Below are 24,905 nucleotides of genomic sequence, written 5' to 3'. Positions count from 1 at the left end.
TCCCTGGCCCCTGCCCAGACCACCTGGACGCTCGGAATTCGGCTGTCCAGGCCTTGGTGATGCAGATATGACCAGCTGCTCCTCACTCCTTCCAGCCAGGGCTGACCGCCCTTTCTCAGGGAGACCTGCCCTGACCACACCACTGAAGCCGCACCACTAACCCTCTTTCTGGGCGGTGTTATTTTTTTCTAGCATACAACGGGACTTTCTCATTTGTGGCGTTCTTTGCCTGCCCCTGCCCCCTTATATTGAAGAATGTAAGCTTTACAGAAGCGGGGATTTTAACTGTGCTTTATCCACTGACATCCCCCAAGAGTCCAGGGCCTCTGCAAGGGCGTAGGAGGAGCCCAGTAACTGTGAGTAGATGAATTCAGACATGCAATTCTAATCGGGTACAGCAATGAGATACCCCGACTGCCTCCACCCTCCAGTCCCTGCCTGAAGGGATAATTTATCACTACTTAGGAAAAAGGTATAAAACAAGGCCCTACCAGGGGTGTCCCACCTGTGGCCCAGGATGGCTAGGACGGCACAACACAAAAATTTTAAATTTACTTAAAACATTATGAGATTACTTTGTGATCACGTGTCGCAATGAATTTAACATGTGGCCCAGAGACGCCCAAAGGCTGGACACCCCTGGTACACAGTCTGTCTGACCTTGACTTGATTTCTGGTCCATTCCCATCGAAAGCATTCATGTCCCCCATATTCTCTCTCAATACAGAACTGTTTAAGCTCCTGGCCCTTTGATTTGAATTTCTGTTTCTCAGTCTCCTTTCTGATTAATTTGTTCAAACTTCAGTGCGTCTCTCAATTCCTCAGGCACCAGGCACACCCCGCTCTTCCTGACGACGGAATCCCCCAGCCTCAGGCTCTCAGAAGACCGGGCACCTCTCCTGCCCAGAATTTTCACCTGCTGTGAGCGTACGTGTGCTCAGGCCTGATGGGTCACTGATGCGTCACCATTTGACGAATGCCTGGCATCCCGGCAGATGCTCATCGACATGAAAGCAGAGAGGACGTCAATTCTTTTCTCAGCATTGTATCCCCAGCCCCTTGCTCACACCTGGCCCAGTGTAGGTGCTCCGTAAATACGTGCTGAGTGAACACTGGATCCAACCCAATGAGAACTCTGCGGGGACAGGCAGTTTGACGCTGGCGTATCACATGATTGCTCCCATGTGACAGGTACTCACATTTAAATTACCCTCACTAAACTCGGGGTCATATGCTTCTGCTCCCCACTACTGCCTCCGTTTCATAGGAAGCAAGAGACTGATAATCACTTTAGAAGTACTCAGTAATTATCTATTTGATTAATCATTCTTTTTCCCACTATGGATCCGTACGCAGCTCAATATTAACATTAAATAAACAAAATCCAATCCCAGACATGAGAAACTATAAAAGGTTCTATTAGGCTTGTGGTCTTTTATCCCTTCCCTTCATTTTCTAGGCAAAGACTACGCTGGAATTTTTAGGAGTGTCTGTTTTTCTGTTTGCGCTTCTAAAAATACATGCCATCTCTTTCTAGGGTTACCATCTGCCGCATGCTGCCTAAGGAAACGTTCTGAATTGGTTTCGCTGCTTTCCTAATTGTAAAAATTTAAGTTTATACATATACTTGAAAATATGTACAACGTGGCAAGGGAAAAGGTTTCAGACATGAATATTTCATACATTAGGGCCGAAGATACCATCTTTAAGCAACCTACTATTCGTTTTTAAAAAATGACCGGACGTAGTCACACCCGTCATAGTAACACCTCATAAAAAAATTAAAAGATGGCGTTGAACTACTTAACCTTCAACCACTGAAACAGCTTTTTATTGTCATTTTGCAAGTAAGGAAGCCGGGTCCCAGAAAGCTTAACATTTGCCCAGTGAAGTTAAGACACCTGTGCCACTAGGAAGCTGCAGATCCAGAACCTGAGCTGGACCGCTGGCACCTGGGCTCCTGCACATCCCCTGGGACAAGCTGCCCTGCCGGTGGGCCGGCCTGCTGCTCACCTCCGTGGGTCCCACACCGGCCGCGCTCAGCGCTCCTCTACCTCCTTAGAGGTGAGAGAAGACCACACGAAGCTTTGTCTCTATGGGTTACACTGCCTGAAATTTATACTCTTAGAAATGAAAACTGAACAAGATTTAAAAATACATAATTATTGATTCATTTTAAAATGACAACATACGCACTCAGGTGAACATAACCTGTTCACGAAGAAATAAACGCAATTTCTCAAACGATGAAGCTTCAGTGCGAGAAGTGGCACTGTTGCACGTGACTGGAGACCTTTTTCCCCTGACTTACGAACGGCTGGTGGGCTCTCATGTCTGCACCTGCATTCTGTCCGTTCCAACACGCAGCTTCAGTTACAGAAGAAAGCCTAACCTCCCACAGGTGGATGGCTGGAAGCTCCAGGGAGGAGGGTTTTATGCAATAATAACCTTTCGCGCACCTGCGGATATCCTTCTGTAGTACTTCACCAGAACTCAACAAGAGGCAGTCTGAGGGTAACTGTGCTGCGAAATCTGAAACCATTTCAAGCATTTTACTCAGAGGATCACCCTAGTTCTACAGAAAGACAGAAAGACACACCTTCCTCTTAGATGAAGCAGTTCCCTCCTGTCCAAATATGCACTCAAGATCCCAAGAACACATCCTGAAATGATTTTCCAAGAAACCTGACAAACGACAAAGCTACAGTGGACAGATAAAAAAGAAAGAGTAAGAAATATTCTAAGGGACAAATAAGAGAGAACAGGCGGCCCACGATATTAAAATACATTGTGACAGCATGTAACTGGAGGGAAAAGAAGACAACAAAGTCGAGAAACAGGCGAAGACACATTGAAAACAGTATGTGACTGAAAGGGAGTGTTCAGCTGCTGGGGGGAGAGGGGTTATTCAAGAAGAGATGAGGAGTAGGCTGGATTACCATGGGGGGGGAGCAGGGCTTTGCACTTTATTTCTCACATAAAAATAAGTTCCAGGGGGATCAAATATGCAAACATTAACAATAAAAGTTGGGGGAAAAAATTCCAATAAAAACCTTGCACTACAGAAAGCCTTTCTATGCGTTACATAAAATCTTGACTCCACAAAGGAAAAGAACAATAAGTCAAATGAAGCAAAATTTATAAATTTCCAGATCGCAAAAAAATGGCTTAAAGCAAAAAAAGAAACTGGAGAAAAACTGCAAACACATGACAGAAGACCAGTTTTTGTAACGGAGACTGTGCCCTCAGAAATCAGTAAGAGAAAGGCATGCGGCCCCATAAGCAAATGGGTAAAATATCCCAGTGAACCATTCACACAAAAAGAATGACAGAGGAAGGGAGAAGAAAGAAACAAAGGCAAGAAAAGTAGCAAGAGAAATAAAGCAAGAAAGAGAGGGGTAAACCAGCTCAAGTGACCGGTCCCCAGCTTGGAAGTTGCTGAGTTCACTGACCACAAATACGTCGAAGGCACTTGGGGGAGGGGGCAACTCTTCCGAATCGTGGGTGTGGGTGGTGCTGGCCGGCCGCACACCCAAATGCACTGGCGTAAACAGCAGACAGTGAGCTGGGCAAGGTGAGTCTCGCTGCACGCAAACGGTATCTCAACTCTAAAATCTCACTGAAAAGGAAATTCAGCACAAGATGAGATAGCATCTTTCACCCGCGAGCTCGAAAAGTTAAATCACTAACAACGTGGGCAAGGGTGTGGGAAACTGGGCACTCGTAAGTAACTGTTTAGTGTAAGTGGTACAATTGTGGAGGATTATTTAAAACACTTACCAGATTTTTAACTCACATATGCCTTAACCAAGTAACTATGCTTCTAGGAGTTTGTCTTCTGGGTATACACTCATGCCTAAAACAAGGACATACGGAAAATGATGCTCCTACAGCATTTATTAAAAAATTAAAAAAGGCTAATACTACTTGATTGTTTACCTGGTACCAGCCTACTGTGGGTAAAAATAGGCCACACACACTGGCCTAATGGGTGCCGGGCCTTGGTTGAAGCCGTGGCAGAGCTCTTCCGGAGCAGAAAGCACAAGTTCACGTGCGTCCTGGCTGCACCGTTCAACAGTTGTGTGATCTTAGAAATAACAGTATGGACCAGTCAAGTGAGGTGTGGGGTTAAATGTGTTCGTTTACGGGATGTCCTTTAAAAAAGTCCAGCACGTATGAGGCCACAGAAGTCGCAGTGCTTGCGGCTCACAGTAGCTGTGACGATAGCAATGTTCCCGTGGCACAGACGGGGAAGCTGAGGCAGAGATAAAGAAGACTCTTGCCTAAAATCACAAAGCTGATTCAAGAGAAGGAGCCCACTTAACCACTTCACGGACTGTTACTGTCTAAGTCTCTTTGGTGAAATCGGGGACTTAACCTAAATATCTTCCAAGAAACAGTAACCACACGCATCAAAAGTCAGCGGACTGGTTTAGGAAGTTATACTCGCCATCAGTACAATGCGGTATCGCACAGGTAAAGTAAGAGGTCCGAGACAGATGCTGGAGAAGACGAGCTACAAAACAAGATGCCGCTGTGACCCCATTTGTGTGTGTATTTATAAGCCTAAATAGGTAAACGTCTATGAGAAGAGCCAGACATTGGTGACTCCCTCCGGAGAACAGGAAAAGGGAGCGGGAGGCCCAGGGGCCCAGGGCTCACGTGCTTTCTCCCCTAGATCTATCAGTGACCGCGGGGCGCGCGTTCTTTCAGGACAGAACCGCCACCCCACCCACACTCGGGACGCCAATGGTCCAGGTAAACAGGGTGCATCTCCGCCACCAGGAATCATGGGAAGCAGGACTCTGCACCCCTCGGGGTCCAGGTCTCAACAGCCTTCCTTCCCCTCTCTCCCTCAGCCTTCCCAACCACTCCCGGTTCCTCCCCCTCCTAACCCACAGGGCGGTCTGCACACCCCTGCTGGCCTCGCTCCACAGACCCCCCCCCATACACACACACACACACACACACACACACGTGGTCTTGGTTTCCCTCTTCGCAACTCAGGCTCCTCTGGGGCTCGGCTTCCATGGGCACCAGGCGAACAACCCCCCTGTGCAGCCCTGGTGCCCGAGTTCACCCCACACAGCACATGGTTCTCATCACCCACCACGATGCTGGAAATTCCCGTAATGCAAGCCCACCTCTTTGCCTCCCTTGCCTGCCTATGTTTTTTATCCTCACACCTGAGGATGTTTTTCATTGATTTCAGAGAGAGAGGACGGGAGAGAGAGAGACAGAAATATCAATCAGTTGCCTCCCATATGCACCCAGACCTGGGATCAAACCCGCAACATTTTGGTGTAGGGTGCGGCGCTCCGACCAGCTGAGCCACCCGACCAGGGCCCCACACCTGCCTCGTTCTAACACCCCAGGTCACCTCCCGGTCTTGACACCGATGAAACGCTGCCCTCCCTTGAACAGCAGGAGACAGCGGCAAGCCACAGTCCAACCCCAGGGATGAAAAACCAAGGCCTCACACCTGCAAGGCTCCTCCAGTGCAGAGGGTAAGCAAGCGAACTCGCAGAGGAAGAAACACGTGTAGAATGGCACCATCATTGAGAGAGACGCCCCACCCACACCAGGAGGAGGAGGGGAGCTTTCCTGTCGCCCTGCTCCGGCTTCGTCACCACCACCACCTCCGCCACCACCACCCACCACCCAGTCGAAGGTTCCCAGGTGTGTACTAAAAAACATGCTTTGATCTTCTTGAATCCTCCCAAGAACTGCATTTGGAAGGTACTAATGCTAGAAAGTTCAACAACTGGCCCAAAGTCACAAAGGAAGCTGCCTATACACAAGTGCTGACCCCTTGGGACGGGATTGGAAGCCAGCACCTTATCCGACTCTGGAGCCCATTTCCCAGCTCTGGGGACAGAGCCCAGCAGTCCAGAGTGCAGCTCCGGAGCAGCGTTGCCTGAGCTCAGGCCACAGGCAGCATTTTCCACCCGCCTTGGGCGCCCATGCCTCAGAATCCCCATCAGAAAATGGTCAGAATAAACACAGACCTGGGGGGATTCGCTTCTGGAGGGAGGGAACGAAGTAGTCGGTAAATTGTCTGTGCAAAACCCAACGTTCAAGTGGGCCACCCTGTCCAAAGTAACCATTCCAGCAGCTTGGAGACAAACAGAGCCAACTGAGGAAGTGCTGATGAAAACCACTCAACTTTGGGGTTCAGTGAAATCCCAGACTTTTGTGCTCCAAAACGCATCACTGAAAGACAAGCCACAGAAAGGGAGGAAATACCTGCACATCATATATCTGATAAAGATAAAGGACTTGGACCCACAACATACAGGTAAGGCAGTAACCAATTTTTAAAACGGGCAAGGGACTGGAATAGAACTTTTACCAAAGAAGACAAACAAATGACTAATGACTAATAACCACCTGAAAAGGTGCTTAATCACACCGGTCCCTGGTCACTGGGAAATAAGCACTGGGAAGTACCCCCACACACACTGGAAGGGCAAGCCCAGGGTCCGCACCACTGCAGAGACCGGGGACCCTCACTCGACATTGGTGGGGTCGCCCAATTAGTTGGCTTTTAATCAGTGTTTTTCTTTTTCTGATTACTGTGGGAAAAATCATTTAAACGCATGGCCAAATATACACAACAAAAAGATTCGTGACTTGGCAGGTCCACTCCCGACCCCTACATCACTCCACGCCAGTTCACAAAGATCGCCCCCTTATTTTCTCTGCTGCTGTACAGTATCTGGGCCCCGACATTCTCTTTTCTGTGTGGTACCTTGAATAACAGAAGTTTCCCATTTTATTTCAGTCAATTTGTCAGCCTTCCTTCACTGCTTGTCCCTCTATTATCTCAAAAAATCCTGACACTTGAAAGCATTCGAGTCTCCTGTGTTACCTACAAAAGTACTGAGGCTGGACTTTTCAAATGTGAGTCCTTGATTAATCTAGTATTGGTTTACGTGTGAGGTGGAGAAAATTATGTATTTTCCCCACACATTCCCAGGAAAATACTGACCCTCCTAAGAATCAAAGATGTGCAAATTAAAACAGTAACGATTTTTCACAAGTCACACATCAACAAAGATTTATCTAAATAATGATACTGATTATTTGAAGATGTCTTGATAGAGTTGTAAAAATATAACTTGGATATATGCAACTCAAAAATGTTCATGCTCTGTGACCTAACAATGCTATTTTTTATAAATCTTAAAGAAATAATACAGAATCAAAGCATATGTCCCCTGCATTACCATATATGAAAAAAATAAATTTAAATCTTAAATATCAGAGGCATTCTAATTTCCAATAGTAAGAGAACTGTAAACAGAATTCTGGTACATCTACATAATGGGCCTTGAGGGAAGCACCAACACTGATATTTATACAGAGTTATAAATAACATGGGAGAGAAGTTCACATTGTTCATTTGTTACGTGCAAAAGCACAGGAAACAAAATTGTAGTATGTAAAGTGTGGTCTCGATTATGTAGAAAGAATAGGGAGGAAAACGGGACCAGTAGGAAATACAGCGAAACTGTCACCTGATCGCAGAAGTCTTTGTAAATGTCGTTTTCAGTACTTGATTTTCAAAAGAATAAAGTATGTGAGCTTGTTTGTTCTCTAAAAGGGAACGGTTACGTAAATCCGTCAGGTTAAAGCAAAATGCAAGGCCTTTTCTCGGCGTTCAGTTAACTGTGACAGCCAGACAAAGACATAAGTCAGTAGATAAAAATAATTGTTATTATTTCTGTTTTATTAGAACCTAGGCAGCCCCCCACTTCTCACCCCACTAGAAGTAGCTTTTTGCAAATCTAACCTTCGGTTGGGTGTCTGTACATTCAGGGAATGGTCTGACGTGCTCCAGACCAAAAGGTAAGAGTAACAGCTCCAACTTGTCAGCACCCCTTTGCCATCCACACTCAGCTTATTTTCCAAAATTAATCCCACTCTCCAGCACAGACCCTCAGTTCCCTTCCCTCACTCTCCTGGCAAAACCACAACACTGGCGACATCCAACTCTGCCGAGACCACACCTGGCCCTTACAGGGGAATGTGGCCAGAGAAACCCATGACCACTCTGACTGGCCTCGCCTGACAGCCAGGGCCATGAACTTCAGGGGGAGGCTCCACGCTGCCTGGAATTCAAACTGCATCTCCCTGGTCCACTCCCTCTCTCACTGGCATACCCAGCTTTCCACACACCTGTGACACTTACTCCCCCACCGTCAATCTCAGCTGATGGCCGAGCTTCCTGTGTCACCGAGAAAATGAACATCACAGAAAAAACCTCAAACTCCAGCATCATTCCTACCAACCTGGCGACTCGGGTTTCCCTGTCCCCCTCCATCCTGTTACTGTGTAGGGGCACACACCTTTCTAACACCCCCTCCACCTGCACACATCATTTCCCTCACTGTCCAATTTCCCCCACTCTATGGGATCACTCCTGAAAATGTCCATTCTCACACGTGTAAGCGAGCTTGTCCTGGCCCCGCTTTCCCACTAGCTATGGGCAGAGAAAGAGCTTCCATTTTTCAATCTCCCTGCAGCAAACACGGTGGGAAAAGCATGCACCCCCGAGGTCTGCCATCCCCTTCTCCCAGCATCCTCTCCAACCACCCCAGACACCTCCTCCACCACCGCCACACAGAAACGGCCCTCCTCAAGGTCCCTAGTGACCTCCATGCTGCAATTCCTGCCCCAGCTCTTGGGCCTCATCTGAGGGCACTATCAGCAGCATCTGACAGGTGGGTCATGCCCCCAGCAGCCTCCAGTCTCTCCATCTTGGAGCTCCCAGCATGGCATGCGTCCTCAGTCATTTCTTCTCCATCCACACACATGCCCTCAGCAACTTCGCTCATGCTTGTACCTTACATAACACGGATGCACCATCCACTCCCACATTTCTCTCTCTTTAGCAGCGCTGGTTACCCTCAGCTCCATTTCGGCGTGGCCACCTTGCTGTCTTAGACACAACCGAGACTCAGCAAGCTCAGAAGAGGACTCGGGATCTCTCCTGTCCTGCCCCACACCTGCTCTCCTCGCTGCCTTTCCCACTCGCTCGTGGCTACTCCAGCTGTCCAACTGTCCAGCTGCGCAGATCAAACATCTGGAGTCGTCCGTGGCTCCTCACTGTCTCCCACACTCCACATCCAGCAGGTCACGAAATCCCAGCCGCAGTCACGTTCACCGTACATGCAAACCCAATCACTTCCTACCACCACACTCGGAGCTGCGGTCCCATCGTCCTGGCATCACGGCCCTGGCCTCCGAGGTGTTTTCCTTGCTTTCCCCGTGGGTCCCCTACTTTCTCCGCTGGACATGGCAATGGTGCTCGGGGAGGGGGCACAAATGCTGACCCCTGGATACCAACCATATCCTGGAAAAAGTCCTTGCTCTCTGGCCCAGGAGTCTCATTTCTTCTGTTTCAAGCTAACTTGTTCATTTGCTCATGGGGTAAAATCTCTGACTCTTCACATTCTTGAGAACTACATGCAAATAAAAATAACTGAAACACAGTAAATGCTTTGCCTTCTTTTAGAGCCTCTAGATCTTACCAAAATAGGCTTTATTTAAAAAAAAACTCTAATACCTACATGACTACAAAGGTGGGTAAAGAAATTTAAAGATCACCAAGTTAAGAAAAATGGACTTAAAGTTGTCAAATAATTTAAAATTTAATACATTAAGAATGGATGTATAATTATAACAAAAGTGCTAATAGTCAAGTGATTCACTTCCACATTGTAGGGCTGCCTCCATAACAACACAGGGCGGCACCACATTTGCCGGGGACACAGAGCGAACCTTCCAAGTCTCCGTTTTCCCATGGAAACAAGTTCATCTCGAAACCACACCCTGCTCTAACAGCATCTGACTCAACAAAAATAAAACCTGCAGACACTCAGACATTAAACCTGCAGAGAACTTTTACCTGCCCATTCCTAAGCATCTTTTCCTATCACTGCGTTCAAGCATTCCTATTAAATTGAATATGAAATATGAATGCTAAGTTGAATAGGAAATCATGTAAAATATTAATGGAGCTGCCTTGTAAGAATTAGTTAATGAAATAAACTCACTCCTTAATTTTCTAATTTGAGTTCTAACACGTTGGGAGTTTAAAAAGTAGTGCACGTATATAACCATTCATCTCTGTCTTGATACATGTGCATACGGAGTGTTAACAGACATCTTTTCACACCTTTCCAAACACTTGCCAGGGTTTGGGCTGAAAGCACAGCCGATTCCCTGAACGACCTCAGCGCCCTGCCTGCCGATGACAAAGAATGACCTCACTGTTTAAACCACCGGCAGGCAGCACCCTCGGGAGAACTCTGACACGGAAACAGGCCCCAAAGACCTACCTCTGTTTTCGTTTTCATCCTGTGGCACCGGCGCTGACCAGACAGTCCAATGACAAAGTCCTTTCATTACTTTTCATCCTTCAAAATTTAAGGTTACTCACTTATACACAAAATCTCTTCACCATACCGAACTCCTGGAGCAAAGACTTTTTACCTCCTAAGGGCAACAGGCACATCAAAATAACCAACAGCCTTTAGATCTTAACACAAAAGCTCCAATTTTAACATGCAATTTGTCAACTATTCAAAGGCTTTTGCGCAGAAGACCTGAGTTTTTCACTCGGCTCCCATTAGAGAATGTGAGCTGTCAGTTAAAATAATCTTTCCACATTTTCTGTAAGCACACTGAAATTAAGAATAGCAGATTTGGGATACAAAAAGTAATCCACGCAAGACTTACTAAAAAACGTATGTTAGGATCAAATGTAAACCTCACTCACTGACCCTTAGAGATAAAGGGGATCCGGAGGAGCAATAATTATTCAAATTAATAACACAGCCCTATTAAGCAAATAGGATAAAAATCTCGCACAACAGAAAACTTAGGCATGTAAAACGATAAGGGTCAAATGTCACCATTTATTACAAGCTGCCAGACACGGGGTCTCCTGACTTTAAAACGATCCCACTTAAACGACGTGTACTGCCCACTGTAGGCAGCACACAGCCGGCACTTCGTATTCCACTTACACGGAGCTCCACGACACAGGTGTGTCTTCAGGACAAGGACAACCGAAAACCTCTGGTTAAAGAGAAATTAGACGTGAGCTTCCCCCAAGGCGAAAGGCTTGAATATTCACTGATGCTAGGAAAACAAACACAAACTATGAAAAAGAACAAAAAAAACTTTAAATGAACTTAAATACTTCTGTATCTACACTATTCCCCCTCCCCGCCAAAAAAAACAAAACAAAACAAAAAAACCCCACAAAGACAATGAGAAATGGAAAACAGACAGCAGTGTGAACTGGCTTAGAGAGTGAGGAAAACTGAAATCTAAATCTACTGGGAGGGAAAGCAATAAAAAAACGCATCTAAGAAAAGGTATCACAAATCCGAAACAAGAGTCGTAAGCTATTTATTTTAACAAGTGGGGAGAGGCCCTGGCTAGTGTGGCTCAGGGGATCGAGTGTCAGCCTGCAGACTAAAGGGTCCCCAGTTGGATTCCCAGGCAGGGCACATGCCTGGGTTGTGGGCCAGGCCCCCAGTTGGGGGCATGCGAGAGGCAACCACACATTGATGTTTCTCTCCCTCTCCTTCTCCCTCCCTTCCTGGATCTCTGAAAGTAAATAAATAAAATCTTAAAAATAAAATAAAATAAAATAAAAAGTAGGGAGACAAGAGTTAGCAAACAAATCCTTCTATAGCCAAAATTAAAATTCAAAAACCAGAAAAATTGAGAAAATTCCCCTCCCCACAGAGCTGATTTTAAAAAATTGAGGAAAAAAAGCTAAAAAATAATAATTTATCAATTCAGGAGGTCCAACATGTAACACAGAACTTCAGTCAAAAAAAAGAAAAAACTTCAAGTGGCAGAAATTGTAAAAGAAATTTTAAACATTTTCCCCAAACCAAAGAATGCAAGTTTACAGCGTCTAAGGATCCATGGAATGCTCAGTACATCCAAAAAAGAACAAATAATAATCAGGCACATCACAGCAACATTTTAGAATTTCGGAAATGATACAAAGGTCCCACATGGCATCCGGAAGGAGGAAAAAAGATCACAGACAGACGGCTGAGACATGGCGATGCTGACTGACAGCCAGTGTGGGGCGGCATCTGCAGAGCCAGGACACTGACCTTCCACACGGCACGGGCTCTCAGCCAATGACTGCTCTCAGCACCCCAGCAGGGCACGGGACTGGCTCTGGACGACGGACCGTGAGCAAGTGTGACATGTGCCACTTCGGCAGCACATACTTGAGTGCCGGCCCTGTCACCTGCCTGTCAGCTCCCCTTGCCCCTGCTGTGGTGGTGGCCCGAGCCACTGGCCCGAGGGGGTGCCGGTGAAAGCAGGCTGAGCCCCAGGAAGACACCGCGGCAGCCCAGACCCACAGCAGAGGCAGTGAAGGCAAGAAACACACCTTTTCTCATTGTGCTGAGATTTCCCAGTTAGGCTGCCACTGACTTGCACAGCAGTCTACACGCAGCCAGACCCTAAATCAAATACTGAGAACTCAGACACTTTCTGATACGCAAGGTGCCGAACCCTCCCACACACACCACCCCACTCCCCGCCATCCGCTGTCTGGGAAGTCACTAGAAGGGCGAGCTCCATCAAATCGAGGAAGTAAACTAAGAAACAGCAAACAGGCAACCCCACTTGGGAAAGAGGAGAAAAGAAACTCCAGGTGGATGATACAGCTTGGGTTTGAATCAACCTGTTTGCGATAATGGCCCTGTCATCGCTAGCCCTTCCCCATCAAACACAGGTCACCCTCCGAGAGCCAGCTCCGCAGTGACATCCTCCAGGAAGACACAAACCCAAACGCCCCTGCTCCCAGGAGTCAGTGCAGCATCCTGCATCCGTGGCGCGAAGGGCAGCAGACTCTGGACTCCACTATGGGGTCTGTCATGGGGTGTGGGCCTCTGGCCACTAGTTTCAGTCTCCTCCTCGTCTGGCTGAGGACGAAGCCAGTCAACCCTCATTAGCATCCCTCTAAATCTACAAGGCAGCAACTCTGCCCGTGTGCCAAACCACTGCAGTCCTAACACAGTTGGCTTCCTGCTTACACGATCTGCGTCGGTGATATCTGGTAATGACGTTACTCCCTAAGTCCATGTGTGTATGTGTGTGTGTGTGTGCGCTCACTTTTAAAAACTGTCAACAGACAAAAACGACGACCATCAAAAGGCTATTTCCTTCAAAACCAGAACTGAGTAAACAGCCTACGAGGAGGAGTTCATCTCAGCTTACAAGTGGACCACTGCTGCTTCGACGGCGCAGCGGGCGCCGGAGCGGCCAGCACAACGGCCGTCCCCACCAGGACAGGGCGAGCAGCATCACACAGGAGGCTGTCTGGGCACCTGGTGAATACGCCCCGTCTACTCGGTTCTAAAGAATAACATTACACTCTTTACATTGTTTCTGACGAACATCTTACCTAACAGGAACCAGGCATTCCTCTGCTTTCTGGAAAAAAAAAACCCTTTAAACACAAGTGTGTCTATTAAATACAATCTCATCTGCCGCGAAACTGCGGTCGGCAGGCAGCAGGTGACTCTTCAGAGAACCGAATTTACCTGTTGGAAAACTTCAGGATGGCATGGTGGCACCGTCAGGGCTCAGTGAGGCCCAGATGACGGCTTGTCTCCCAGGCCTTCCCAGGGTCGGTCTTGTCTTCCTTCTTCTCCTCTCTCTGTCTTTCCTACTCAATGGTCGGCGCCCAGGGACAAGGGGGCAGCCACCGCTCCCCACACATAGTCTCCGCCTGTGATGCCCTTTTTGTAATTAGAAAGAAAAAAAGTCAGTGTGACAGCTGTCGAGAGTGATAAAACCAGCACAGGGACTTGCAGAAGGCCACAGGTAGGACCTTTCGTGTTCTCGATCCCTCAACTCACAGCCACGATGCAGGGCCAAGCAGCCCAACCAGCTGCTCACAGCGAGCCTCTGTCACCTCGCACCTCTAGCAGCTGGACTCCCATTCTCCCCCCTTTCCTTTCCACCTCCCTCCTTCCCCACACAGGGCCTCCTGAACTGGAAAGGCCAAGTCTTATTCAGATGCTGAGGAAAAGCAAGGTTACCCCTGTTAACCAGTCCCGGCATATTTTCGACTAATTGTGACTACTAGTACTGGTCCTATGCCAGGCACCAAACTCACACACCTACACGCATTATCTCATTTAATGTTCTCGCCAAGGCTGAGAAAGGCGTGATTTTACAGACGAGGGAAATAAGACTGACAGTTGATTTCCAAAACCTACCCTGTGAATTTCTGCAGAACCAGACAGGAATCTTGTAACCCAGGGCAGGGTTCGGATTTTAACTTTAAATAAAATGCGCTCACAATACAGTGTCGAAAGGCTGTGGGGTCAATTCCCACTTCGGCCCCACGTGAGGAAGAGACTCAGAGGGAATAGAAGATGCGTTGTAGGTCTGACAAAGCACATTCTTTCTTAAAGACCTAACACTTCCAAAATGTCCTCTGGGTGCAACACGAGAAATGAAATCTTCACTGGCTTTACCTACTGTGTCTATTCTTGAAATATCTACAAGACCAACAGCCACCTAAACCCAACTATTCCAGCTAAGTGAAATGTGACGTTTGTGGGCATCATCACAGAAGACACTGAGTTTAAAATAAGATGCGCCCTCAGTCCTAAAGCCCTCACTACATATTGTGCTACAGAGCATAATAACTTCACCATCAAACGGGTGCCAACTCCACTCTCAGTCCAACGGAATCACGTCCCCCTGCCGTTTCCGGTTCCCTGCCTCGGCGACTCTTTCGATCAGCCCAGTCACACAAAAAAGTTTGGCCTGTCCGTGACATACACAAATTGTTATAAATGCCTCTCTTATAAAGGAGTAATTTCACAAAAGTACTCCGGCACGACAGGTACACCGTCCCCAAACTGGAGGCGGCGAGGGATGAGGACAGGGGACTGAAACAGACAACCTTCACTTCCCGTACAAGATGCCACAAGCAGAACACGGCACAAGGGGATCTCAGCTCTGGGTCACGTACCTGTCTGCCCTTGTGAAGTACTGAAGGGATGCATGCACTCCCATTAGCTAGAGCGGATCACAGATAAATAAAGGCCATGCTTCAGCATAGCTGTGTGCCAACCCATTTCACAGGGCTGCATGTTTCTGAGCAAAACAATGACGGCAACAAACTGGAAACGGACCGAACGTTTCCTCTTTTCAGAAGATATCATGACTTTTAAAGAAGACTGCAGGGTGATCTCCACAAGCAAAAGAAAAGGTACTTAATTACTAGTAACACAAAAGTTTCCTGACAACAGACCGCAATGTTTCTACTAGTAACACTGTTTCTACTAGTAACATGGTTTCTGCTAGTAACATTGCTAGTTACTGCTAGTAACACAAGAGTTTCCCGACAACTGACCAAACTCCCCAAGTTATCCGTGAGGCATGAAGGTACATAACAAGACAGTCTTAAGATACTTGCTTCTGTTCCCTAAAAATAGGACCATTAAAGGGAGTCCGCAGGGCCCTGGGCCACAGAATGAGCAGGAATCTGGCCAGGACAGGGGAGCTTTTCCTCCCAGGTCAGGCACAGCCCAGGTCAAGGGCTCCCAGCCCCCTTCTCTGCCACTCCCTGCAAGGGGAGGCGCTGCCGAGGGAGGGCAGGGTGCCAGGTGACGCCTGGGGGTGTGTCCCTGGATACCGTGGCAGTCCTGTTTAAGCCCCACCAGTCTTTCCACAGAAAGAAGGGGAAAGGAGCCGTGGCTCAGTTGGTTGGAGCATCATCCCCTAGATAGAAAGGTTGTGAGTTCAATTCCCAGTCAGGGCACATAACCAGGTTGCGGGTTTGATCCCTAGTCGGGGCGCATAGGACAGGCGGCTAATTGATGTTTCTCTCTCTCCCCCCCACCCCATTCCTCTCTCTCTAAAAGCAATGAAAAAATGTCCTGGGATGAGGATTAAATAAATAAAAAGGGAAAGGAATAGCATACTTCCCCCACCAACTCCTAAGATATTTAAGGACCATAATGAAGAGGAAAAGTGTTTCAAAGAGATGTGGGAGTCCTAAAAAGGACAAAGTTCAGGTGAATAACCAGGGCCATCCTCCAGTCCCGCACCAGAGAGCCAGCTTCCCCCAAAGCAACCAGAGAACATTAGGGTCCCTGCTGGAACCTAAAGGCGGGGCAGATTCTGACCCTCACCGCGGGGGCTGCCAGGTCAAGCAGCAGGAAGGCGAAACCCGAAGTGTGGGGAGAGTTGTATCGCAGGCTACATTTGGGGGCTTTACCAGTGAAACTTGGTCAACCGTGCCATTCCTGTTTTTAAGCAACGCTGGACTGTCCACAGCACCAAATAAACCACTTAAAATTCATTCATTCAAGGAAGTGAAGCCCATTTCACGTCGCGGTAAGTGCTGGGTTAGGAAAAGAATCGAGAGAAATGCACGCCTCCCAGGGTTGAAAACACCCCAGCCCCTTCACGTAGCAGGACAGGGCAGTTTACTTTTGTTTGACGACAAATACGTCTTCTTTCCAAGGAACCCGTTCAGTCAGGACCCTGTTTGGGAACCGTTCGGTCTCAGTCACATCACTGCACGTCGCGTGGTCCAGGGAAGACGGTCAAGGAGCATTTCTGGCACCGAGCTCAACGCCGTGTACTTCCTTTCCGGAAGCCTGCGTTCCACCGCGTGTTCCCACCTGGCCCCGAATTCCAGAAAGTGAGCATGGGATCCCACATTCCGACTGCACGTGACCCTCGCGCGGAGATACCTGCGCGCACGGCGAGTGCCGCGCCACGACCCGCACTGAGAAACGTCAACAGTCCTGCTCCACCGCGAGCCACCACGGGGTCCCCGAAGTTGCCAACTCTGGAAATCGCGGCCTGCCTGGGCTCCGGGGCGTCTGCCCGACCCTCCCCCTCCCCCAAACACCCGCAGCCCCGAAAGTGAATTCGACCAGCAGCAACCCCAGCGGAGCAGCCCCGGGGCCCCGGCCGCCGCCGCCCCGCCAGGGCCCCGCCGACCCCGGCCCCCGGCCCCAAGCCCCGCGGTCCGAGCGGGCCGAGCGCGGGTGCGGAGCGCGCAGGCCCCGCGCCGCCGCCCCAGGCCAGGCCGAGCCCCGGCCTCTCCCTGGCGGCTGCGGGCCACAAAGGCGGCGGCGCGGCCCGGCCGGGCGCCCGGGAGGCCGAGGGGTCGGGCGGGCGGCGGCGGAAGCAGGCCTCGGCCCTCCCCGCCGGCTCCCCGGACGCGCTCCCCGCCCGCCGGCCGCCGCGGAGGCGCAGGGCCTTGCGCCGCCGGGCCCCCGGGCTGCGCCGGCCGCCTGCCCGGGCCCGGCCCCGCCGCCCCGGGGAGAAGCGCCCCGCGGCCGGCCGGCCGCCGAGGAGCGAGCAGACGCCCAGCCCGGCCCCGACCCTGCCCGCACACGCTCACCGGCCGCGGCCGCTCCGCTTCCTCGCCCAGCGCCGGCGCGACTGCGACGCTCCGCCCGCCGCCCCGCAGCTCCTCCTCCCGCCGCCTTCCTCCTCCTCCTCCTCCTCCTCTTGCTCTTCCTCCTCCTCCTCCTCGGAGCCGGCTGCCCGGCGCCCACTCCTCGGCCCCGGGCGCAGGCGGGCGTCCGGCGCGGGGGACCGGGGACACGCCGGGGGCGGGATCGCGACGGGGGCGCGGGGGGCGCACGGGGCGCAGGGGATGGGGGCGGCGGGGACGGCGTGCGCCGTGGGACCCCCGGGCAGTCCCGCACTGCGCTGGGGTCTGGGCCTGCTTCCTCGCCCCGCACCGCGCTCCTCCCAGAGGCAGCGCCTCGGACCACCCTCCTCTCCCTCTGCTCCCCGCCTCGGGGCCCGGGCCACCGGGGTAGGGACCCCGCCGGCCCCTGGGACCCGGGCTCGCTCACCTGTAGCTGCGACCCGGGCCCGTCCTCGCGGGGAGGGCGAGACCCGGGCGGCAGGGCCCCCGGGAGGAAGGCCTTCCCACACCCCCTCCGGCTTAATGGTGAACTCGCTTGTTCAGAGAAAACTTAGTCTTTGCTCCAAGCCACCCGCTTCTGCACGTCGTCCTTTTTAGTGGGGTTTTCCTTGAGGGCGAGTTCGCTCTGGTCCGCCGCTCAGTTCCAAGGTACTGCGATGCCCGTCACTTGACTCATTTCTTTGGAAATTGGCCCAATGCGCTACTCATGTGGGGCAAGAACAGCGCGTTTGATTTTTGTCCGTGGGGACCAACAGGAAAATGTTTGCTTCTCTTTTGAAGAAAGCGATTACAGACCAGTATCGTGAAAATCTAACTCGAGTTATTTGATTGTTGACTTTAAAAGTTGTGTCTGGAAAAATAGAGACCTTTTACAAAAAAAAAAAAAAAAAAAAAAAAAACAGGCTAGAGGAAAAAACTCTTAAAGTCGTTCCCTTGTGAATTTATATCCGAATTACACCTCAATAAAGCTGTTATTTAAGAAAGTTCCAGTAATTGATCTTAATTCCTATAAATGTCTGATGTACAGCACTCACTAAACACAAAACCTAGATTAATGATTAAAAAATTGGATTGTCAGGTGGCTCGGTTGTTTTGTGTGACCAAATAGTACACCTGAGGTCGATGTCATCCAGCAGACCCGACTTCTTACCCTAATTTAAATAGAACTCGCTTCTCAAATATCTAATCACAGCGAGTGGAGGCTGACAGAATGGTCAGAGAGGTTCGTGGTGAGAACAAGTCTCATTAGAAAAGAAGCAGACTCTTCCACTCCACCGCCTCTTGTTTCCAGCCCTTTCAGAAGAAGGCACAGGGTAGATTGGGGGACCTTGGGCACAAGCTTCCGTACCTAATCTCGAGAATACCAGGACTGGGAGGCCGTGCAGCAGGGCTGCTGAGCGCTAAGCTAGCAACGAGCTGACCTAGGAGACAAGGTCACGTCCTTGGGCTTCTGAGTCCCACAGAACACGTCTGACATCTCCACTTTGACAATTCATGTAGTTGTGTATCTTTAACAGAGTTGCTCAGTTGTAACCTCAGTTTCTGCTTTTGTGGAAGGGTTTGGGGGGAGCGGAGGGGCCTTCGATGTTAACTCTTATCAAGTAGTTGTGAAGATTATATGAAACAATGCAGAATAACCACCTAATGTGGTGCCTGATCCATAAGCATTATTGCTGGGTGATGTGTATTTTGTGGGCCAGGCTTTGCATTAAGTTCTTTTGTATGTGTTATCTCCTTTCATTTTAACAATTGAAAGGAGATAAGCTATCTCCTTTGTGAGGTCAGTATTACCCCCACATGACAGATGAGGTACAAGCTCCTTGTATGTAACTATAAGCAATAAATAACTTTCCCAAAGCCACACCGCTACCGTGGAGAGCTGGAATGCAAACTTAGGTCTCTCTCACTCCAGAATGTGAGCTCTTTCCCACGAAATTAAAATAATAGCGATAACAGTATAATAATACAGAAACAACTTTAGTGTAGAGAAACTAGTGGCTAAATATACCATTAAAACCTCCATTCTTGGCTGAATTCCAAACACTTATTGATGTACACGTGTGTTCCCCTGGCAGCCCACCGTCCAGCCCTTCCTCTGATCGGCCCTCTGGGGAAAGTCGCATCTTCTCTCTGCCCACACCCAGCGCAGCTGGGAGGTGGGCCCATAACTGAGACGCTTCCCAGAGCTCTGACACTCAAGCGAGGTATACAAACACAGAGGTTCATGGGAGCGCAGGAGGACCAGACTCACCCTGCTGGGGTACTTGGACCGGGCTGTTCTTGGTGCCAGCCCCCAAGAGCCTTCTGATAACCTCCTGGTGTGCTCACGATAATCAGTCTCTCTCATTTGCAACCGCAAATACTGTCTGATAGATACACTTGGTAAAAGGTGGGGATGGCAAAGGGTCCCACTGAAAGTATCCTAACGCGGGCAGCAGAGCAGAGTCCCTCTTCTTCCTCCTGACGTCAAAGCTTACAGAGCCAGGAGGACCCTCAGTGATCCTCCTGCACATCCTCCTTCTAGAGGGGAGGAAGCAGACACAGAGGTCATGGGACTTGCCAAGGTGGCCAAGTGAAGAGTGGTTGAGTCATGACTAGAGCTGCTATCTCCTAATTTCAAGTCTGGTTTGATTTCTCATCACTAGACGTCTCCCCTTCTTCCAGCAGGGGAAAAGAGAGGAGCCTAGAGTTGAGAAAATTGGGTGACACAGGACAGGATACAGCGGGCAGCCTTCCAAGGGCATCCTCCGCGCTGGAAGTGCCCCTTGGGCCCCAGGGGCAGCCTCTAGAGTCAGCACTATCCCACGGTCTGGACTTCCCTCTCGCCACCCAAGGTCCTCTGCCCGAGCGTCGCGAGCATCCTGCACACAGTCACACTTCCCCATTTGGTACTTCTGCTCAGCCGAGGAGTGTTCTCCGAGATCGCATCCTTTCTGGAACCTCTGAACATGACCTTGCTGGGAAGTGGGGTCTGCACGTACCTACATCATTCGTTAGTAGGAGGGCATGCTAGAGTAGGGCGGGACCCCAACTCAATATGATTGGTGTCTCTGGCAGAGTGGGGACACAGAGGCAGCCATGCAGCGGGGAGACCATGTGAAGATGGGTGGAGAATGCTGCAGGGTTGTGGTGAGTGCTGATTCGTCCACAAGCCAAGGATGGCGGCCAACCCCAGAAGCTAGGAAGAGGGGGGAAGGATCCATCTCTAGAGCCTTGCCAACACCTTGACCTTGCACGGGTAGCCTCCAGTACCATGAGAGAACGTATTTCCATTACGTGAAGCACCCAGTTGGTGGTACTTTGTGGTGGCAGCGGTAGGGAAGAATACAGTGCTCCTAGGCCTGCCCGTCCCTCCCCCCACGTCACCCCCGTCCTCTGTCCTGAAGTTACTGCAGTCTCCTGCAGTAACTTCAAATCAAAGCTGCTCTTGCAGGTTCCCAATTACCAGTGTCACCGTAGAATATTAGCAGGTTATAATAAATTCTATGTTCACTCTGCCTTCCACCTAAAGTGTAAAGTGGTGACTCAGTTGCCTGACATTCAAATCTCTCAGAGGCCTCTGCTTCCTCATACTCCTCTTTGCAGGGCCAAGCTGGGCCACTCCACCTCCAGAGTCCCAGCCCTGTGCTTCGAGGAACTCCTGCTTTTCTCCTTGACTCGAGTGTTCTTCCCGCTCACCCCACCCTCTCGATTGTTTCTATATATTGACAGTCTTACCCCTCTTCAGTCAAGGTTCAGATCTGCCCCATCAGAAGTGCGGTAGGCCTGTTTAGAAATGCTACCGAGGTCAACCCCTTAGAGCACACCTCACACTGTACCCTGCATTGCAACAACTTTCTTCTCTCCTCCTTTGAAGGCAGGTGTTTTGTTTATTCTCTTTCTATTATGCGTGGGAGTGCTTTGAACAAAGACTTTTCACACAATAGGGACTCCAGAAATGTTTGATGAATACATATGAATATTCCATTCCTCTCTCCATGTATTTGAGACTAGCCTGGTGGTAAATAGACATTCAAATTGCTTTCAAAGATTCCCTTCAAGATAGAGAGGTGGCTGGCTTGTCCTTTGGAAAGTGAGAACACCTGATTTCCAGCGTGATCGTTAAGGGAAATGTCTGTGCCCTTCTTCCCACGAGCAGCTGGGTTCTGCTCGCTGGGAATATGCTGACATCAAAGGAAAGATGCCTACTGCCCAGAATCAGGGACTCTGAGGATTTTTTTAAAGACTTTATTTATTTATTTTTAGAGAGAGGGTTAGGGAGGGAGAAAGACAGGAAAAGAAACATTGAACGGTTGCCTCTCACATACCCCCAGCTGGGGACCTCGCTTGCAACCCAGGCATGTGTCCTGCCTGGGAATCAAACTAGTGACCTTTCAGTTTGCAAGCTGGTGCTCCATCCACTGAGCCATACCAGCCAGGGCTCTGAGAATTTTTAAGACCTGGCAGGTGTGTGGGTACCAGCTTGTTTACGCAGAAAGACAGTGCTTCAGCCAAATATTGGTCCTAAATGATAAGAGTCTCTGGTACATCAGGCCCAGCTTGACATTATCTTCTGTTTCTGATCAAACACTTTTATCTGTAGACAATTAAAAGAAATGCCTCACTCTTGTCTGCCCTCTGTACTTACAGGATCCAGACCCCTCTGACTACTGAGGAGTCTTTTGCTATGTCAGGTAACACGATCGATTCCATGCAAAGTGATCCAGCAAATACCCATTATTATCTGGGGCAGTTAATGGCATGTGTTTGCCTCTTCTGGAAACTTAGGAGGAGAGATATCCTACAGTCGAGAGTAACATCTCATAGAATTCCTCCCTATTCACCGAACAATGGAAGAAAGAACTGGAATTCCTCCTTCCTAGGCAGAGAGCCAGAACTCCCATGGCCGACTCAAGGTGGCCTTGAACTTCTATCTCTGCCCAGGCAGACCGCTTCCTGGGCAGGCTCCCACATCTTAAAGGTCCCTTCTTTGTGGCAAGATGGAGTGCGTTGTTAGCATACTGAATTCCAAAGCTGGAAGCCCACTGCAGGGCCAGCCTTTACGGATAGAACAAATTGCTACCCGTGTTTGAGACTCTAAAGCAAGAGGAAGGCCTGGCGACGCAGAAAAAGAGGAAAAAACACCGTACCCCCTCGGGCATTGACTAAAACTCTGTGTCAGAGCTCTGTTCCTTCAGATGCGGAGACACTGAAGTACAGGCACCTCCCTAGAAGCAACAGCACGTGTAAATGTCATCAGTTCTTTATTACCCTGTGATCACATGTCACCATCATGCTGTTATTTGATTGTCACTGCATTTTTAACTTTTTTACATCTACGTGTACCCCAATTTACCTGTGCAATTCCATTCCAAGGGTTTATTTGTAATTTTGATTATAAATTCCATTTACAATTCAATGTTTCTAAGAAAAAATGCAGTGTTATAAACAGTCATTAGATTCCCAAATAAAGCCTATGATACAATTAAGTTATACAACTGGAATGGATATTAAGTCTTCCCAGCGACCCAATACGGCTTATGTCACGTGAAAGCTGTCCTAGTGCATTAGCTAGCGGTGGGCTCTTGGGGAATGAGTAGCAGTCGGCAACCAGGGTGTTCAACCAGAACGATTAACACACCAGGTCTCAGCTTCCAGGAGGAAAAGCTTGGGAGGCCTTGGTATCAGGGCCTCAGATGAATGAACTGCCCAGGGCTGGCTTCCAGTCTAAGCAGGGAATCTCATAGGGGCCACAGAAAAGCCAGTTGAAAGGAATTTTCCATCTGGAATCCCTAGTATCAGCAGTGTTACGTACTGTTGTGGTTTGAATGTATCACCCAGAAGGTATGTTGACGTCCTAGCCCCTCATACCTGTGGATGTGACTTTAGTCTGAATAGGGTCATTGCAGATGTAATCAGTTGACTCTGACGTCATACCGGATTGGAGTGGACGTGCCCACTGACTGGTTCCTGAGGAGAGGAGAATGCTCCTCTCCATTTATCAAAGGCCGACAGGAATTTCGCCCCACGAAGATGCGGGCAGAGATTGGAGCGCTGCCGCTACAAGTGAAGGCATGCTCGAGACTGCTGGCAACCACGGGAAGCCAGGAGAGGCAGGGAGGACTCCACCCCGGAGCCTTCCGAGGGAGCACGGCCCTGCCCACACCTCGATTTCAGGCTTCTGGCCTCCAGAACCGGGAGAGAATACACTATTGTTTGAAGCCACCCAGGTGGTGGTTCCTTGTGATCCCAGCCTTAGGAAAACAGACACAGGTAACTGACGATATCATGTAGACTGCTGAGATGCTTGGGGGAAGGCTGTAGCTGCCATCCATTCAATATTCAGTGAGTATCTATTGAGCATCTCCTATGTTCCAAGCATTGTTCCAGGTGCAGAGACAAGGGAACAGACAGGGCAGACCAACTGTCTGACCTCAAAGAGAGTCACTTAGTGGGAATGGGGGAGGGAAGAGTCAACACCGAATTACTAAGCAATTGAACACAACAAATCACAGATATGCTATGAAGGAAATAAATAGGGGGATGGGGTAAGTAGTAACTAGCGAAGGGGTTGGTGGTGCCTTTTGGATTGACCAAAAAGTGTTTTTTTCCGTAAGACGGCTCTAGTAGCACTTAGTTGTCTTTCATATTATTCAAAACAGTTTTGTTGGATTGTATTGTGACAGCTGTCATATCGGCATGCATAAAAAAGACTTATCAAAATTGGTGAAATTTGTGTAGTTATTTTAATATTGAATATGGAGAAAACATGCAACATTTTTGGCATATTATGCTTTCTTATTTCAAGACAGGTAAAAACACAACTGAAATGCAAAAAAAAAAAATTTGCAGTGTATGGAGAAGGTTCTGAGCCTGATAGAAGTGTCAAAGGTGGTTTGCAAAGTTTTGTGTTAGAGAATTGTCGCTGGATGATGCTCCAGTGTTGGGTAGATGAGTAGAAGTTGATAGCATCAAATCAAGAGCTTAATTGAGAACAACCAGCCTTATACCACATGGGAGAGAGCTGACATGCTCGAAATATCCAAATCAATAAAGTTATTGGTGAAAATGAGAAACGTGTCTTTTATTTTACAGAAAAATCTAAATGGACTTTTTGACCAACTCAATACATGGGTTGGTGCAGGATGGCCACTCTGAGGAAGGGACTTGAACGATGAGCCAACACGGCAAAGACCAGTCTGGGAAAATCTCTGAGCTGTGAAGGAGCTCAACGTGTCTGAGGAAGAAAGAAGGCGGGACCAGCTGGAAGGCAAGTCCTGGGGAGATAGGAGATGCAGTCAGAATGGAGGAGGGGCCCCATCCTCACAAGTCTCAGAGGTGAGGAGTTTCAGTTTTAGTCTGAGAGGAACAGGAAGTAACAAGTATTGCAATCAGGGGACTACACAAACTCGTTTCCATTGTTAAAAGGTCTCTCTCACTGCCTGAATGGAGAAAGGACATT

The 24,905-nt window shown here is 49.2% G+C and overlaps 1 protein-coding gene across 8 annotated transcripts in view; it reads right to left on the bottom strand.

Moving 5' to 3' along the window:
* Window positions 1-18,077, bottom strand: part of SOCS6 (suppressor of cytokine signaling 6) — a 46,774-nt gene extending 28,697 nt beyond the window's left edge. The window contains exons 1-3 of one of the 8 annotated variants that reach the window (XM_053912674.2): window positions 17,429-17,480; window positions 16,504-16,697; window positions 13,593-13,790 (exon numbers count right to left, since the gene is read on the bottom strand). The gene's annotated coding sequence lies outside the window, so the exon portion shown is untranslated. The other 7 variants (XR_008425292.1, XM_053912676.2, XM_053912675.2 and 4 more) reach the window with 7 other exon arrangements.
* Window positions 18,078-24,905: the final 6,828 nt, after the last annotated feature.

The sequence above is a fragment of the Desmodus rotundus genome, chromosome 10 (genome assembly GCF_022682495.2).
Source record: "Desmodus rotundus isolate HL8 chromosome 10, HLdesRot8A.1, whole genome shotgun sequence".
Classification (NCBI taxonomy): Eukaryota; Metazoa; Chordata; class Mammalia; order Chiroptera; family Phyllostomidae; genus Desmodus; species Desmodus rotundus.
This window is presented reverse-complemented; position numbering and strand designations above follow the sequence as displayed.